Raw genomic sequence first — 19,085 nt, forward strand, 5'->3', positions numbered from 1 at the left:
TGGTTTAAATTTTTGGAGGCATTTTGCATAGGGGTGACTCCTCTCCTGATCAGACAGTTGGGGCAGAATCTGAAGTGAGATGAATCCTGGCTGAGCCCTGGCATGGCTTTGCCACAGATATGGCAGCCCTGGCAGTTTGGGAGACTCCCACAAGTGGTGTGACTGAATGGGACAAAGATCCCACTGCTTTCCTTCTCTAGTGGCACTGTGCTGAGTTACCCATCAGCAGGAATCAGTGCCTGCCTCCTGGGCTGGCTCTCTGTGTGCTCTGTGGGGTGTGTGACTCTTCTGCCACACCTCTGCAGTGTGCAATGCTTTGCTGGAAGCTGCTTTGCCACGAGCAGCAGGAGAGGAAAATAATAAAAAAAAATCCTATGACTGCTCTGTCACTGTTCTACATTTCACCCTTTTTGAAAAATGTGACTAGTTCCTATCATTTTAAAAGCTTTCCTGATAGACCATTTCATCTTTCAATAGGAGAATATATTGTGGGGGGTTAGAGTGTATCCAGAAAGACAATGGGCATGAGTAGCAGCAAGAGAAATTGCAAGTTGACAAATGGGAAAACAGTTTCACAATGGATGTGAAAAGCTAGCAAGGGAGACTGGGATCCTGGAAATATTCAGATACTGTGCAGAAGGTCCTGAGCAAGCCAATCCCTCTGCTTAGAGCAGGGGTTGGGTCAGTGACTTCCAGTTTGGCCTCCCAACCCAAACTGCTCTGGATCTGGAAGGTGCTCAGCTCCCCAACCACCTGGATGGCAGAGGGTGCTTGTCTGGCTGCCTGGGCAGCCCCTGGGGAAGCTGAGGATGGAGAGCACTGGCTGAGGCTCAACCTGCCTCAGACACAGGAGCTTGGTGTGCTTTTGGTGCTGCCAGGCAGAGCAGCCTTTGGTGCAGTTGAGCACAGGGATTCAAGGAAATGCTGTTCAGAGCTTGTGCAAATCAGGCAGATGCTGGGAAGCTGTTCTGACACCTAATGAGCCACTGTTGTTCTGCTCTAAAAGTGCTCTGTATCTGCTTATCCTTTGCAAAGTGACACCAGTATGAATGTGTCTGATTTTGTAAAGTGTGTTTTTTTCTGTAGGCATTCAAACAGCTCTGAGCTGCATGATTATGAGAGCTGAGCCTCAGCTCCCACTTTGCTGTCATCGTCAGCATTCATACCCAGTGCTGAGAGGCGTTGGTGGTGAGAATCAAGCCCTGGTGCAGCTCCAGGTGACTGCTGCCTTCTCCCAGAGCCTCAGCACACACTGCATGAATATCACCATGCAGGGGCTGCCATCACTCTGCTGGATAACCAGGTAAGAAAAGCTGTGCCTATCATTTAAATGAGATGCTGGCTCATCTGAGATCCACAGTCCTGCCATGAGGTTAATTAACTTTCTTTAAATAAATATGGTAGTGAAATCATCCATTCTTTTCTTTGGAATGCTGAAAGAAATTTAAAGAAAATGAAAACTGGTGTGAATTTACACTTCACAATTGCACTGCTGAGCCTGGAAAATATTTGCCCCAGTGCAGATGCAGGTACACTGGAGTCACAGATGAAGCAATCATATAAAAGGGAATCAGCCTGAACATTTCTCATGTAAACAAAGCCCAGCCAAAGCCCTGCAAACTGGAGAGGTGGCCATGGCAGGATGAAGGTGCATTAGGGCAAGTGACCATAACCACCCAGAGGCTTTGGCATTTGCTGTGGCTGATCTAAGCTGGGTGTGTGTGGAACAAGGTGTGCAGCACCTTCCTCAGACCCCCGGCTGCTGCTGCATGGGGTGTCAGCTGGCTGGAGATTTGCACTTGCAAAATGAGTTGAAGCATAAATGCAAGTCTTGATATTATCTCTGGAGACAGTGTCAGAACTATTTGACACCTTATCAATTCATAGCACATCTGTGCCAAAGCTCTCAGCCTGCACCAGGAGCTGTGCATGTGGAGCTGTGCTGTGCAGGGGGCTCAGGGCAGCTGTCACACACTGCAGATGTCAGATGCTGTGCCTGCTGCCCAAGGCACAGCCAGGCTGTCCCTGCTAGGGCTGCGTTTTTGGCAATTTGTTCTGATGTTCCCTAAATGAGGGAATCACTACAGTGGCTCCTCAGCACTGGCTCTTGAGACCCTCTGGCCCTTCCACCTCTGTCCAAAGGTCCCTGAGCTGGAAGCCAGCCTCTGAGCTAGTGGCTGGTGCTCCAGCACAGCTGCAGAAACAACCTCCTGCCTTGCCATGGAATAAAAAAGGGAGGGAGATTCCTTTTCTGCAGTGAGCTCATACTGAGAGAATGGGCCATGGCAGCTCATTACTAACACATGCAGTGCTAGACTGTCCACAGGCAGTCGGGGGCTGCTCGGGACTGCCTGCAATTCCAAATAACAAAGCAGAGGAGGTTTGGGCAGGGGGTGACAATGGCAATTGCACCTCTTCTGATGCAGAGATCAGACACCAACTGGCCAGGTATTAACACTGTTTTAAGCAGCCATGGAGCTTTGAAGTGTTTTTCTGAGCTCTGAGTGTATTTTCTTGAAGGCTAAAATACACTTTGAGCACTGTGCTGTCACTGCAGCAAAGGAGGGGTGGCTGTCTCAGAATAGAAGGCAGATATATATTTTTGTTGAGATTTAGTTGCTGAATTGGTGAAGCATCAAGCAATTGCCATAAAGCTTTTCTCTGAGTGATACTCTTGTCCTTCTAGATTTGGGTGGCTATCTGACACACTCTGTTGGCTGAAGATCAGAGGGTAGAGGGAGCCTGTGTGTCTGGCTGCAGTTTCCTTCCACGCTCTGGCAAAACAAAGCCAAGGCAAACGTGACATCCCCCTCTGAGCTGGGTCTGGGGTGGTTTGGGGGCTCGAGGCAGGACGGCTGGGGGTGCTGGGCTGTGCTGCCCTGGCTGATGGGGCCATGCTGGGTTAATCCTCCCTGGCCACAGTGCCTGGAGAAGGAGAGCACAGCGGGAATTGAGCTGTGTCACACTGGGTGCCACAGGGATCCTGGTGGAAAGGCTGGCAAAGTGTCCTGAGAATTTCCTGGGAAAGCCCATACAGCCTTTGGAAAGCTCTTAGGACATGCTGGGCTAACATGCATTGAGAGAGTTGAGGTGGAGCTGATTCCTGGGACAAGGGGGTGCTGCAGTCCAAAAGTGCTCAGCTGAAGTCCTTCCCTTCTTTCCCCATAATCCATGATCTCCTTCCTTTTGATGGGACTGGTTCTAAGCCCACAAAGAAGCTGTGCTCTTCAAGGCCTCAAATTCTGTTTTGCAGAGGTGTTACCAGGCTCAACACCTTCCACATTGTTATCTCCCAGTGACAGTTCTGCTTTACTGAGCCTTTGAGCTCCTTAGGGAAAGGCACCCCAGAAGAGGGATGCTGTGGATTTTGGGAGCTGTAGTGTATCCCAGGAGCCACATCCCCCTGTCCTTCAGAAGGTAGGCAGCCCAAAACTTCACTCCAAGGTCTTTCCTGGTCAGGAGTTTCTCTGCTGAGATGCCCTTCAGGGCTGATGTCCCTGTGGTGGCCTCACTCATGAGACCAGGACCTTTGGAGTGGTGTGAAGAATGGACCAGCAGGGACAGGGACAGGGCACCTCCTTTCCATGTTCCTTTTCCTTCCACTGATCCCCTGGCACCGTCCTGCACTGCATCTCACCTTTGCTTTTGCAGTGGATTATAGAACCTGGGGTAGTAGAACTTGTTTTATACCTCAAAGGGAGAACAGCACTTGGAGCTGGCTCTAAGGCCAAATCTAAAAAGTACCAGTCTGCCCCGAGACTTTTCCAGCCTGCACCAGAAAGCTGCTGCAAAGAATCACATCTTCTCCAGGATGCAGGGAAAGCTGTGCATCCTTCTGCAAGAGAGGGATGGCAAATGGGAGTCATTAGTGGTGCCCCAGCCCCACTGCCAGCCCGGCCCTGAGCACTGAGGTGCAGCCCCCTCCAAGGCTGTACAGAGGGTTTGCTGTGGATGGTCCATCTGGGTTCTCTGGCAATGGGATGGACAGAGGCTGAGCCCACCCACAAGCTCCTGCCCCCTGCTCTCCCCACCACCACCCTTCACAGGGTTCCAGTGAGAAGTCAGGTCTGAGGCCATGATGAGGGTGCTTGATTTCACCAAAGTCCCAACACCCACATGTGAGCCCTGGCCCTGGGACCTCAGCAAGATGCTTTTGGGATGAGCCCCTTGGCCGGGTGGGGGAAGCTGTTCTCTCCACAGGCTTCAAAGTGTGCCAGTGCTTGAGAAATCCAATTTAGCCCAAATTTACTTCCAGAGATGCTCTCTTTAGAAAAGCCTGTTTGCTTTCCTCCTGGCAGTGACCCAGCCACGTGATGCTCTGGTTGCACAGAATTGCAAGTGCAGTGTATTAAATTATTGCTGCTCCTTCAACTGACATGCAGAATGGAAGTTACAACTGCTCTGGTTTTCCATGAAAAAATTTATTGCATTTAAGTGTATCTAATTGAGTAAATTTTGTTTGCACGCAGGGACTGCTTGTCCTATTGCCTCTCTATCACTCTGGAATTGTATTAAGGTCTCCCATTGTGCCCAGAGTGTGTAACCTTATAGATCCTTGTGTGTTTCCCCCTTCCAGCCACATTTCTGTCTTCTTTTCATCCAACCTCCTCCAGGCTATGCCTACCAAGAAAAAAACCCCTCGAGCCTCCATCAAGCTTTCAGGCCTTAGTGCAGGCCCCTGAAAACCCAGCTTTTTACCTCTTATTCCAGGCAGGCACCAGCTGGTTGATTGCTTTCTGCATAGAGCAGTCTCTTCTCCCAATTACTGCGACTGTTGGAGCTTTAAAGTTGATGGTTGTGTGTTGTTGGAATACAAATTGATCATTAGAAACATTAATAATGGCTGCTTGACTTTATAATTAGCCACGTATCTGTATTGCATTCAGGAGCTATTAGTCTTCAATGAGCACATTCCAAATAATCCATTTATATTTAAGTAAATTGACACACAATAGCTATCTTAATCAATCTAAATATAATTCCTATTTAGGAGCCTCTGCTTTGCCACTTCTATTTTTTCCCAGGATAGCAGCAGCTGGGTATGGTGGGATTTGGAGCTCCAGGAGAGCTGAAATGGAGAAAAGGCAATGGTCTGCCCCCCTGCAGCTTCCCAGTCCATCAGGTACAGGCAAATTCAGATCATGATAGTAGAATGGGCCAGGGGTTTGGATCTTCCATCACTTGTGTGGATTATTTGATATATCCAGCACTGTCATGGTTTCACCCCAGCCAGCAGCCAAGCCTCAGCTGCTCACTCATTCCCCCACCAGCAGGAGAAGGGAGAGAATTGGAAGTCTGAGAGCCAGGAAACTTGTGGGTTGAGATAAAGACAGTTTATTATAGAGAGCAAAACCCAAGCACACAGGCAAAGTAAAACAAAGAATTAATTCACTGCTTCCCCTGGGCAAGCAGGTGTTCCACCATCTCCAGGAGAGCCCCAGCACATGCAGCAGTGACTTGGGAATATAAATCCCATCACTCCAAACACGTCCCCTCCCTTCTTCCCCCAGCTTTACACAGGAGCCTATGTCACAAGGCATGGAATATCCCTCTGCTCACTGTGGGTCACCTGTCCTGGCTGTGCCTCCTCCCAAGCACCCTCAACTTCCTCACCAGTGTGGCAGCACAAAAAACTGAAAAGGCCTTGGCTCTGTGTAAGTCCTGCTCAGCAGCAACAAAAGTATCTCTGTATTGTCAACCCTGTGTTGTCCAAAACAGAGCCCTGCACCAGCCACTGTGAAGAAAATTACCTACCCCAGCTGAAACCAGCACAAGCAGTAGGTTTCCTTAGATCTGGGATCATTAAAAATTAGTTTCCATTTTTCCACCCACAAAATTTTTAATAATTTTTAAAAAATTGTTTATTTAAAACAGCTTCATTCAAGTTTGTTGGTCACTTTATAGATTTGATAAGGTAAAAACTGTCTGGCTTATTGTTACACCTGAACAAATTCCAGGTAATAGGCATCTGAGGGAGGCCACAGCAGTCAACAATGATGTGCAGATGAGATGATGGCATACAAGTTGAGTTAGCACTGAAAATTTGGATCCTGCCAGTCCCAGACAGGTGAGTTTTGTGATTCAATCTTCCACCCATGATGTGAAGGTTTTAATTTTCTGCACCCTGAATCATCTAATTTACCTGTTTGGTGCCAATATTTTAATATGGCTGAGCAAGGAACCACATATCATGCCTGCTAAAAATCACTTATCAGATTATATTGGGAGGTGGAATTGCATTTTTATGCCTTTTTGGACAGCCAGCATTAATCGTTCCTTGCTCATTGGTGAGGGTATTTAAGACTGTGTTGTTTTTGAGATGACAGGACCATCCCTCAACTCAGGTGGACACTCCCTGTGATTTTGCTTAAGCCAGATTAGCACTCACAGAGTGAGGATCACAGTGGTGCATTTTTTTCTTCTGGGGAGTTGTTTGCTTTCACTAGCAAAAAAGGAGGTGTCTTCTTCTTATTGAGTCAAACCCTGAGGAAATTATCCCTCCCTAGAGGAGCAGAGGAGGTGTGAATACCTGAGCAGTGAGCATACTCTTACACCCCACTGGGGAGTCCCTGAAGGTGATGAAAACACTGTTTTCCACTGTTTTGCAGTATGCTTTCATCCCCATGCAGCTCCTATGGAAACAATCACACAAAACCCCCCATGTTACTGCAGACTGATCTTATTTCTCTGTGCTGTCTTCTAAGTGAGAATGGACAAATAAAATAACAACAGGGGACAAAAAACCAACCAAAAAACCTAGCCTATGATGCCAATGGAGATTCTTAAGCCCCACAGTGCCTGGGGTGGTCAGAGTGTGCTGCACATCGTGTGGGGTGTCTGTCACACTGTCCCCAGCCCTGAGCACTCACAGCAAGACAGGTCAGCTGAAGGGAAGAGGAATGGGGGTGTCCACATGGATATGGCTGGTAGGTCACCCCCAGGTGAGACCTGGGTTAGCTGGGATGGTGGGAGAGCTGGGGGACATTGTTCTGCTGATTGCAGGTGTTTGGCTGCAGAGGTTTGTGTGGCTGTGGTGTCCTGGCCAGCGTCTCCTGTTCAGGGACACCCCACCAGATGGACAGAGCTCTGTCCTTCCTAAAATAAGGGAGTGGCCTTGCTGGGCAAGGCTCCCAGGCAGTCCTTAGCACGAGCAGTGCTGGGGCTGCCAGGAAGGAGCTGAAAACCTGCCAGAGCTCAGCTGGGATGAGGAGAGAGCCCGCGTGGGGCTCTGCTAATAGGGAGCTCTCAGGGACTGCTGAACAAAAGGACTTGTCCTGCAACAGTACAGTAGGCAGGGAGAGCTTTTGTTTATTTGACTGTATTTCATCCAGGTCTGATGAGGTTTTTTCCACTTTGAAAATTCCTTTATTCTCTTTTGTGTTTCCACAGAGCAGCTGCAGCGTTTCAGGGCTCCTGGGGTGGTTTTGTGCTCACAGTGGAGAGGGGTCCGGACCAGAGCTGCAATGGGTTCACACCACATGCCAGAAAACTTCCCCTGGCCCCATCCAGTGAACTTTAAACCTCCTATAGCCCAGATCAACACCTAAAATCACTGCAAGATTCCGCAGTGGGAGAGCAGGAAGGACAAAGTGCAGAAACAGTTTGGTTCAGCTTTACAGGTAGAGAGAATTCATTAGGTGAGAATGGCCATGTGGAAAACCCCCAGAGGCTCTGCCAAATTTAACCCTGGCATGAGAGTGGCCTAGGAATAATACATGTTTTATACAAGCTCCCATTGTTAGCTTTTCCCAGAAAGATTCTTTATCTGGTGGGGTTTTGTTCAGCTGAAGCTCTTTGATGCTGCCTTTCATTTTCCCCAGTAATTCTTCCTTTCCTATGGCCTGTTGTTGTCCATCCTTATTACCTGGAGTCATTTGGATGACATCCATTTTCACTTCTTCGCAAAAATTCCACTATCTTTGCTAAAGGCTGCATCACATCCTATTTAAAATCAACAGAAAGATTTCAAAGAGCCCCAAACTGGACCTGAAATTGTTACTTCCTTTCAGGTTTCTCAATATGATATTTGCCTCCTAGCAACCACCATCCACAGGCAGGGGTATAGCAATATTCAGCTCTCAGCTGAGTGCCACAACTGGCATCCCAGGGCGCCCTGCAGAGCCTTACAAAGCCCTCAGTAGTGTCAACTCACTCCCCTTGCTGTAAGCATCATTTACACACAGGGTTATGCAACAGTCTGGAAAGCAAAGGGAAGTTCTGCCCTGCAGAGGCCGTGAAAGGAGGATGGGGAGTGCTGCAGGCTTGATTTATTCTCCAGGTGTGTCAGAAGCACCCAGAGGATGCTTGGGGACCTCCGGTGCTTTTACTGCCTGGAGTATCCCAATCTCTAACCCTGTGAATCATCTCATCCTAGGTACACTTCTGCAGTCCTCCTCTTTGACAGCTAATTTGGTGTCTTTTTCTTTCTTTAATTACAGCAATTTATCACATTCCCTCCCAGCTCATCCTCTCTAATGTACCACCGTGATGGTGAATGTCATTTGCTCAGGAAGGACAAGGTGAAGTTTGCCTGCTGGGAGCAGTGATTTTTCCTTAAGGGCCTGGAAAATGCTCTCAGCTAAGCTAAGTCTGTCTCTTTTTGGCTTCCTTATGCTTCTTTTCCTCCTATTTTTGCACATCCATTCCATAAATTCAGTTTTTCTGATTAGCCCAATTGAATCAATTGTGGATCTGTTTGGGGAAGCTCAAGATCCTTTTTTACCTTCAACTCTTTAGGAAGAAAGTTGTGAGTTATTCCAGTGGGGCTGGAGAACCAGCCATGTTCATGCAGCTCCATCAGCAGGACATTCCAAGGGCTTCTGTGGCTCAGAACAGCCCGACTTCCTCAGCTCTTTCTTAATAAAGAGTAACAGACATCTCAAAGGGTTTGGATGAATAACCTCCCTTCTGGTGTATCCTATTCGAAACTTGCCAGTGTCTCCTCCATGTTCTTTAGTCACTAATTTAAGATCTAAAGGACTTTTTACTCTTGGTATTGGTGAGGTGATATGAGGCTATTTAGTTGTGATGTTTCATGAGAATCTCAGCTTTCATTAAGGGACAGGAAAGGAGTAAATATTTAGTGCACTAACAGAGGCCAAAAAGAAAGCTGAACACGCAAAGCTGCAGGGCCAAAATTTAGAAGGCAATTTAAGAATCTGCCACCTTCAAAACTCTCATTTAATTATTTTTAGATGTCATGATGTTTTTAATGAACTGAATTTTTAGATCCTGGAGCTATTCAGCTGGGAGGAATTATATTTTAAAGATGCAGCACACCTTTGGAATCTTCCCTGGTTTAGCTGAGAGGGATGAGGATGCACAAGGGATCTGTGTGTGCCTGTGGGGCTTTGTGCATATAAACTTATTATCCCATCCATTTTACTTTAATTGTATCTATCTTGCTAACTGGACAGCTTGCAAGGACCACATCAATAATCCAGGAAGATAAAAAGTTTAAGACCAATGGCATAAATATACTGTGCATTTTACTGGTTCAACAGTCATAATATCTGGATCATATAAAAATAGCTATTTAACAACAACTGTTTCTCCTACAGCAATTAAGAACCTATGAAAGTTGAAAGATGATGAACATCATATAATTGGTTTCTGCAGAGCCTAATGAGACTCTATTTTCTCAGTAAAGAGACTATTCTCTTTCTTGAGAATAGAAAAAATAACTGATGATAAATATTTATAAGTGACTCTTATCTTTCTCCTGTCATGAAGTTTTCATCAACAAACTACATAAAAAAAGAAGAAAAAAAAATGCTCCCATTAGAAATGCAGCTAATTTACTGTTGTTTAGTATTTGTACTGCAGTGGTGCCCAGAAGACCATGGGGGGTTCTGGGCTCCAGGCATGACCTCCCCAGCCTGCTGCCCACAGGGTGTCCCCATTATGGTTTTGGGGAGGATTTGGGAAACTGGAACCATCCTTAATAATGAACCCTCCAGTTGCTGCCTTATGTTGTTTCTGCAACTCCACTTAGGGTTCCTTGAATGGGTTTAGGGGATGCATTTTCTGTAGTAATTCCAGGCACTACTGGGGGCACCCCTGGAGAACCATTCTGGCCATGGTGTGAGCTGTGCAGCCTCTTTTCCAACATGGATTGTTCAATGCATTCTTGTAAGATCTCCTGGCCAGCTCAGCTGACATGTACTACAATAATGGTCTGGCTGCAAGTAAAATAATGTGAAGATATATATTGATGTTTCAATTACCTTTTAAATTGTACTTGCTGAGATCCCTGTGCCTGACTTGGTTGTTAAAGCATGGATGGTACCTGGCTCTGTGAACACATTGTTTTGTCAATGCATATAACAGCTTATATTTCCATCCTTGAGTAATCACCTCTGCTTTAAAGAGTGACCCTAAATTGTATTTACACAATAAATTCATGCTCGGTTCTTGCAGGAAAAAAAAAAATTGCTTCAAGGAATCTAAGTGCAATTTTCTCTGCTCTTCTTCCATGATCTCCATCATAAATATGAAGCTATGAGTGCTCATGGGACAGTGCAAGAGCTTTTTGCAAGCAGCTGCTTTTACAGCTATTTTTATGGCTAGTGTGTTGAGGAGCTAACAGTTTGAAATTAAACCAGTGGTGGTTATAAATACATCTCTTTACGTGGCTATGTCTTCATTTTTTTTTCCAAGAACGAGATAATAGCAGAACACAGATTCCTGAAGAGTCTCTTTTTGAAGGCAAAGGTGACCTCTTTTGAGCTGCTGTGGCTGCAAGGCAAGCTTCCTTATTTAAGGGGAGAAAATTCTTACTTGTCACCAAGGAAAATTTTGAATGCACAAGAAGTGTCTCATGTAGTACTCTTTGCTGAGGAAAGAGTTCACTCTTTCCTGAGGCATATGCCTACATAGGAATTTCTCTAAAAAAAAAAAAAAAAGAGGGTTGAGCATCATGTGCCAGATGCCTTCTTAAAGATACTTGCTTGCCAAGATCATGTTAATTCTTCTGGGCTCAAAACAACTTCACTGGCTGGATGAGGGATTAATATTTAATTGATACACAATAAAAGCTTCAGGTCTTAAGTGCAGATTTTTATTTTAACTGGTATTCTGAATGGAAGTTGTATTCTCTTCTAAGAGGAAATAAAATGAAATAAAGCATCATGACCTCTACATCTGCTGAGACCAGGGACACAGGAGAACAGGGAATGAATGGTTTAACCTTCTCCAACTCTGTTGTTATGGTGAGACTGGAATAGCAAATGCAATTCTGCCTCCCACATCTCAGAAAAGATGTTGCAAAACTTTGAAAGGACACTGCAAGGAGCCATAGTAAAGGGCAGGAAAGTGTGTCTTATGGTGTGAGATTTTACAGAGCTCAATCTGTTTGGCTAATCAGAAAGATTGTGGCCTTCATTTGATTACAGGGTTTATATATGTTCATGAGGAATAAATATTCTAAAAGTAGTATTCTAGCTATGCCTATAGGTGTAGCAAGATCCAATGTCTGACAGTTAAATTAAGAACTATTTATGTTTTAAATAGCACACACTGTTTCACTGATGGCAAGGTTAGCCACCAAGAAGAGAAGAAGAAAGTCAAAAGAGGTAGCAGTAATTTGTTTTCATGCCAAAAACCATGATAATGTGTGTCTAGAAAGAATTAAAGGGGATTTTTGCAGCCAGTGGAGAAGGCAGACATGGGTGTCCCTACACAAGGCAGCTCTGAGCACTCAGCTGAGCTGTCTCTGTCTGTGCCCAGTGTCCAGGTGCCCATCCAGGTGTTCATCCCATGCCCAGGTGCCTGTGTCCAGATGTCTGTGCCAATGTCCAGGTGTCCATTCCTGTGTCCGGGTGTCCATGCCCATCTCCAAGTACCCATTCCCATATTCGAGTGTCCATGTCCAGGTGTCCGTTCCCATGTCCAGGTGTCCGTTCCCATGTCCAGGTGTCTGTTCCCATGTCCAGATGTCTTTACTCATGTCCAGGTGTCCGTGTCCAGGTGTCTGTGCCCGTGTCCAGGTGTCCATTCCCATGTCCAGGTGTCCGTTCTCATGTCCAGGTGTCTGTTCTCATGTCCAGGTGTCCATGTCCAGGTGTCTGTTCCTGTGTCCAGGTGTCCATTCCTGTGCCCGGGTGTCCGTTCCCGTTTTCAGGTGTCCGTTCCTCTGTCCATGTGTCCATTCCCGTACCCAGATGTCCGTTCCTGTGTCCGTCCCGTCCGGCAGAGCTACAGCAGAGGGTGCTGTGCTCCCGCTCCCGGTGCGCGTCCCGGGCGGAGCGCGTCCATCCCGCCCCGGGCCGGCTGCTGGGGGCTCTCAGGGCTGGGAATTCAATCCCTGCGCGAATCCCGGGGCCTCGGGAGCTGTCGCTGCCCGGTTTCTTGGCCGGGAAGCTGGAGCAGCGCCGCATGTGCGATTTCCACCGAGGGTGGTTATGTAAATCCCGCTCTCACGGCAGCTCGCTAACAGAATTAACTCGGCTGGGAGGCACAAGCAACGCTCCTCTAATTTGTCCTCCACGGTCCTTTCTCCACCACAATGTTGGGAAAAAGATCTTCTTTTATCAAAGCTCTGTCAGGACTTTTAATCAAAATAATTCATTCTAGAATAATGTCTCATCTGTGCTTCTAGTTTCCTTCTCTCTCTATCTTTCTCTTTCTCTCTATTTTTTTTTTAACTTTTCTCACTGAAGAAAAAGGAAAAACGGCTGTCAGGAACATGGAAAAAATGCACTACCCATTTCCCAGTTTTGTTTTTTAAAAGTTTCAAAATCTCTGAAACAGTGCTTATGAAAATTTCCTATTTCAAAATCAGGGCATTACTGGGGCCTGGGAGAGAAGCCCTCCAGCCCAATCCAGCCAGTTCTCATATAATTTTAAGGACTGCTAGTATTCAAGCTGAGGGTGGAATAGCACCTCCTTGCTGAAGACTTGGGTGGCATGGCAGAGGAGCACGTGGGAAGCAAATCATTTATTTTATTTTGCTTATTTTCTCTTCCAGAGGACCCACCCTGCAACATGGGTTTGGGGATGGAGGAAGGAGACGGGATCCTCGCCCCAGATGCTGCAGAAAAAACAATGGTTTAGGAAGGGAGAAAGCCATAGCTGGGTTTTGGGGGTGCTCTCTGATGGCACGAGACTGCTACGTGGAGGGGCCAAAGCCCTGGGGGAGCAGTGCCATGAACGTGCTCCTAGGCATTTGAAGTGTGGCACGCTGTCAGCTGTGGTTTGTTACTCATGCTGGGTTCCCTGCTCCTCCAAATCTTCAAGGAGAGGCTTGTTATTTACTCTCTGACAATTTATTTACCAGAGGACTGTTCTTAAGATATTGTGGTTTATGTTCAAAATATTGTTTATGCATAAAATAGCACTGAGGCTCCGTTGGGTCCTGAGCTGACCTCTGCCCAGCCTGCAGATCCTTCAGCTTCTCATTTATGTGTCTCACAGTGTAAGGGATGCTGCTGCCCCTCTCCCATCCACACAAAGCTGCCTTCCCAGTACACATACCTAATTTGTAGCTAATACTCTCATTGTGGCTACTTCAATAACAGTACAGATTTTTTTTCCAAATGAAATACACATGTGGCTCCCAAGCCAGCATTTTTCTGTTTCAAATTAAGTGTATTTTTTTTCTCAAGAATGCCACATCATACATAATTTTCTATATTTTTTTCTATTGATTTCCTTCTTAGCCTTCATCAAAACTGTGCTGGAGCAATCAAGGAGCAGATTGGGACCTACCTTGCAGAGAAGAAAAGGAGATGAGGAATCTACTTACACCATTATATTGACCTTCTGCTTTGTGAGTAATAGCCCTGGGTCAGAGGAATAGTTTTATAGAAGAATGATGTTCCCAAGGGTGGGAATCCTGGCTGTTTTCTCCCTTGCTAAGGCTCCTAGAAAGTCTATCTCACCTATGGCACACAGAGCTTCTTGTGGTACCATTTCCTTCCTGGCCAAGCTGGAAATTCACAAAATGCCTGTGACATTCTTGCAAGACCACAAGCAATGAGCACAAAAAGGACAAGGCTGAATCTCAAATGGGAACAAAGCTATAACTCAACCAGCTGGAGTTGAAAAAGGTCACTGGCTCAGCTCTAGAAAGACTTGCATGTTTTGATGTTTGTGGAATATCCTCAGGTTCCTTAGCAGGACACACTGCTGGGACAAGATCATGCCAGAGCAAGTTTATGATGCTGAGGCATCTCCTGGGTTTGACTGCAGCAGAAATACCTTGTGGTTTCTCTACATCTGCGTGAAATTAGTAAGTCCTGGAACACATGAAAATTAGTAATAAAAATAAAAGCTTTCCTTCCACCCCCCGTCACCTCCTCCCACTGACACAATTTAAAGATTTAGAATCAGTTTGTATCGTGGCCAGAGATTGAAGTTACGATTGTAATGTTTCCACTTAGGACAAGGAAATTGAAGTAGGGCAATTAATCAATAGCAATGTGGGAAAGACTGAGACCGTCACTTAGAGCTGCATAAGGGGAATTTTAGAAAACTTCTGTCTTTTACTGCCCTTTTAAGTTTTATATTACCAACTTTCAAGTACAGAGAGAAGTCATGCTTTGTGCTGCCCTACTTCACCCAACATTATAAACCCATTCATTTGCAGGGAGCAGATACTTAATTATGAATAATCCCAGAGTGTTTCACTGAGTGTTGTACAAACTGTGCACTCAGGCCCATTTCATACAGTCATGAAATGCCATCATCCCTCAGGTGAAACAAAGCAACTCTTCAGCAGCACAAAGCAAAGCTGCACAGCAATTTGGGGAAGGAAGTGAGCAATAATGGATTCATTTGAAACTGCAGGGGGATTTTAACTATGCAGAATGCAATTACCAGAACTGGAGTTTATCCAGGACACTGGGGTTAAGACCCTATCTATTACAAAAGATGCCACAGAACTTCCAGCATCCTTCCCCTCATTTCCTATGTGTTTTACTCACTGGGCTTCCAAGCACACACTGAGGCCAGTCCTGTTTGGATTGTGAAAAATGATGGGACCTCAGGGCAAGGTGCAGAGGAAAAACTAGTATTTCTTACTGATCAGAGCTTTCTCTTTCACATAATGCAAAGGGCTTTGTACTGGAGAGAGAAATGAAAAGCTTTTGGGTGTGTGGCTCTGTCCAGAGCCACCTAACCAGGGCAGCTGCTGGTCTGTGGTGTGAGCCAAGGGCTGCTGAAAGGGCAGAGTGGCTTTGCAGCCTGATTTGGGCATCAGCACCTTAAGACAAAAATGGACCATTTCCCGATTAACATGAGTTAGGCTGAATTCATTTAAATATCTAAGTACTTCTTAATTGGGATTGGAAATCCCATATTTCTATGGGGACAGTAAAACAAGGGCAGTAACATCCTGGTGAGGAGGACAGAGCAGCAGCACAGCACAGAAGAAAGACTTAAACCTCATCTATGTGGTGCCTGTTAGGAGCTTTCCTGGACTGTTTTGGTTTTGGGGAGTTGCCTGACATGCTGAGCCCAGCTCCCTTCAGACCCTCTGCCACCTCTCCTTTGTAAACACACAATCCCCTGAGAAATAACCAGACACCTTTCTCTTGGAGCATTTACACCCCAGAATAGAATCAGCTGCCACGAGCTGGTTTATAAAGGATAGAGGAGCAGAGAGGAGCAGAGCAGTAAAGCCTGGCCTAGGCAGGGGTAGAGGGGCAGAGATGTGGCTGCTCCACAGAGTCCCAGGGCTGCCCCTGCCTCCCCTCTCACCACAGGCGAACAGCATCAGGTCTGCCTGGGAGGAGGAGTGGAAATATTTGTTCAAATATGTATACATGTATTCTTAACTCCCACAAAAATACTAGTTGTGAAACTCCAGGAGCAGGACTTTTTATATTGGCATGAAATCTAGAGTGTATCTGCAAAGCTTTCAGCTGATTTGTGAGGTACAAAAGTCAGTATTCAACACTTGTATTTCTGGATATTTAACAGATTGCATTAAAAGTCAATAAGGCCTGTGTCTTTTTGCCTAGAGATCTGGGTATTAGATGTGCTCAGTACTGGAAACACCTGTCTTACCTCCCCTCCATTTACAGCTGAGAATGTTTTGGTCTTATTTAAATGTATGTAGCTCAATACCCACAACAACTGTTATTCTCATGTGGCTGTTGAAAACAGACAGGTAAATAAAACAAGTAATCATCCCAGAAAATGCCTAACAGAATCCCCTTGCCCACTCACATGTGCTGGTGGAAAAATTACCAATTACCAGTGAAGCCCCAATAAATAATGCTTCAGTCTTGTAACTGCAAATCTTTCTAATAGAACCTGGTTATTTCATGCCTTGCATCATAAATCAGTGCCCCTGACGAGTGGGCTCTGAATGGCTGGACAAAAATAATTAATCAAGATTAAATCAAAAGCAGCATGATGCATGCAAAGGTAGTCGTAGCCAGGATGCATTCCTAGGAATAAAATCACTCAGAAATGGCTTATAAATCTGGAGCATGGCTGAGCTGAATGTGAGGAAATGTGACTGGTATGGATTTTCAGGTTTTATGCTGCATAGGTATTGCATGTGATTAACTTTGCTGCTGCTCCAACAGCATCAGATTTCAGGCCATGTGTACCTTGTACCTCTACCAAAGGCCATAGGTGACCATGGTGGGCTGGAGAACCACTCTCATACCCCTCCTAGAATCATACAATCAGAAACATAGAATATTCTGAGCTGGAAGGGACCCATCAGGATCCTTGAGTCCAGCTCCTGGCCTGCAGCAGTGTCTGACTGATAGCAGCAGAAATACAGGAGGGCCACAAACAACAGAAAGAAACCTCTTGAGATCAGACACTACTGATGGTTTTACTGAGTAGATACACCATCTCCTGAACTAGTTGGATGTTATGGGGAATGCTAAGAAGGTGACAGGTCAGTTGTTGTTTTAAAACCAAAGGCAATTCTTTGGGATGTTTCCAGAGTACAAATCTCACACTCAGTTGTTGCTTTATTGCCACTGAGGGTGGTTGCTTTCAAGTTGATGAATACTGGTAGACTGTCTTTGTTTCAACAGCCATGTTTATTTCATCCACCTCCAAAGCTTGGGAAGAAACCAAAAGAGTGTTTGGAAATTGTTTAGAATAAAGCTGGTGTTCCAAGAGTGGAGGAGTAAGCACTCAGGAGTCATTTGAGGAATCAGCTTTCCTCAGCACGAGAGGAACCAGCCATGGGCACCGCTGTGTAATATGGAGCACATGCAACCACTGCATCTCTCTGAGCAGCTGAGAACATACCTTCCAGTGTTTTGCAAGCCAGTGAGCTGTTTTACTTTTGTGTGTAAATATTTTGGCAATAGAATACAGGGACTCTCGTGTGTGGCTTGGTACTTCTCTGTGCATATTTAGGCATCTCAAAGAAAACTGCCTGTACTTGTGACTGGGACCATTGTGAGAAGTTCTTTCCTTGCTGTCCTTCACAGGAGGCTATTACTTGAGGAGCACTTATGGAGCACTTTCACTGCTCAAGAAATTCCAGGAAAAACAAGCTGCCCAGCTGTCAGTGCCCCAGAAAAGCTGAGACCCTTGTGCCTGACCAGTCTGTCAGCATCCTCTTACAGGGACCCTTCATTGAGTAGTCCTGCTGGATTGGAGGGAAGTCGGACTGACATTCATGGAAATAGGCCAAGAGCATAATGAAGATCCCTCAGCAGGTCTTCCCACTTTATGACCCCTCAGTAGGACTTCCTATTTGAATATGTTACCTGCTGCTGGCAACTGCTAGCATCCATAAAGGAGTCCCACTTTGGAATTTTATGGAACAGTTTATGGAACTATACTCATTATAAATATAAAATTGTGACAGGTTAAGGTTCAGGGATTGTTGGTGATGGTATCTGTCAGTATTTGACTGCAAAAGCTTATTCAAAGCAATATCCAGACAAGCTGTAGTCCCCAATAAAAATATTCAGCAGGCAGAGGGCATTTCTAACCCAACAGGCGTTCCTATGGGGGAGAAGAGAGGTTCAGCCCATTGACTGATCCCAGGAGTTATGATGGAGCCTTCACAAACTTTTTCTCCATTCTTCCTGCCTCCTTTTCACTGAATTGTTGTCATGAGTCAACAGCTTTTAGCCAGCTTCAGTTCAGTTTCTTTTTCACGAATTTTTTGGTTGTTTTGATCCTGAACTTGCCAAACCCTTAAGTTTGCTAAATTAACCCAGAGAAGGTTCTACAAGCCAATGCTGAGGGGATTGGGGATTGGATAGTTAGGATCTTATGGCCCTTCAAGGGTTGGGTTCACCCCCTGATTTTGGTGACAAGGGAAACTCCAAGTTAACACGGATCAAAATAGGAAACGGTTCCCTCATCAAAGTCAGCTTTCCAAACCTCTGTTCAGGATCCAAAAGAAATGGGAATGCCCTTGGCAAAAAAGGTGCTTTTGAGACAAAGCAAGCTTAAAATGCCTGTAAGCAGGAAATCCAGGAGAAATGGCTGCTGGCATCCTGGGCTTGCCCGGCAGGTTTTGTACTTGATTGCAAGGCAGTTTTCCTGCCTCTGCATGGGGTGGCACCTGCATCCCACTGGAAAGGGGAGAGGAATAATTCCCCTCCTTCCCTGGCCCAGCCCTGGAGTGGGAGCAGCTTGCCCTTATCCTGGAGTTATCCTGCTCCTGCCCAGCATCCCTCTGGTAGCGTCATGTGCTTCCCAAGCCTCCAGCACTGATGGATCTAAACGAGGAGAGCAATCCCTGTTCCTTCTCTTCTCCATCCTTGATGTTCCTGGGCCCTGCATCTCCCTGGCTATTCCCTGTCTGACTCCTCATCTCCATCCCACCTTCTCCTGGTCACATCTGAGCCTGAGATGTGTTTAGCAGCAAATCCATTCCTTTAAAGGAAGCCCAGTGCAAAGAGCATCCAGCTGCAGGCTCTGTCTTCCTGCATTTCATTTTTCTCTGTCCAGTTTTGGAGAGTTTCTCTCCGTGCTTTCTTGTGACCCAGATGTGTCCCTTCCTTTGTCCAGATCCAGTGCCAAAGGATTGAACAACTGATGAGTGGGGTCTGGGATGAGAATGGTTCTGCTAAAATTATGAATGCTAGAAGAAAAGAATGCTAGAAGAAAAGAATGCTAGAAGAAAAATGAGCTTCCTTTGAATGTCTGGA

At 45.9% G+C, this 19,085-nt stretch overlaps 1 long non-coding RNA gene across 1 annotated transcript; it reads left to right on the forward strand.

The window, feature by feature from the left end:
- The first annotated feature begins 1,064 nt into the window (after positions 1-1,064).
- LOC136561706 (uncharacterized) lies at positions 1,065-16,192 on the forward strand. The gene is made up of 3 exons (XR_010784389.1): positions 1,065-1,303; positions 5,958-6,067; positions 13,659-16,192. It is a non-coding gene; the product is annotated as an uncharacterized lncRNA (long non-coding RNA).
- The last annotated feature ends 2,893 nt before the right edge of the window (positions 16,193-19,085 follow it).

The sequence above is a fragment of the Molothrus aeneus genome, chromosome 12, assembly GCF_037042795.1.
Source record: "Molothrus aeneus isolate 106 chromosome 12, BPBGC_Maene_1.0, whole genome shotgun sequence".
In the NCBI taxonomy this organism is placed as follows: domain Eukaryota; kingdom Metazoa; phylum Chordata; class Aves; order Passeriformes; family Icteridae; genus Molothrus; species Molothrus aeneus.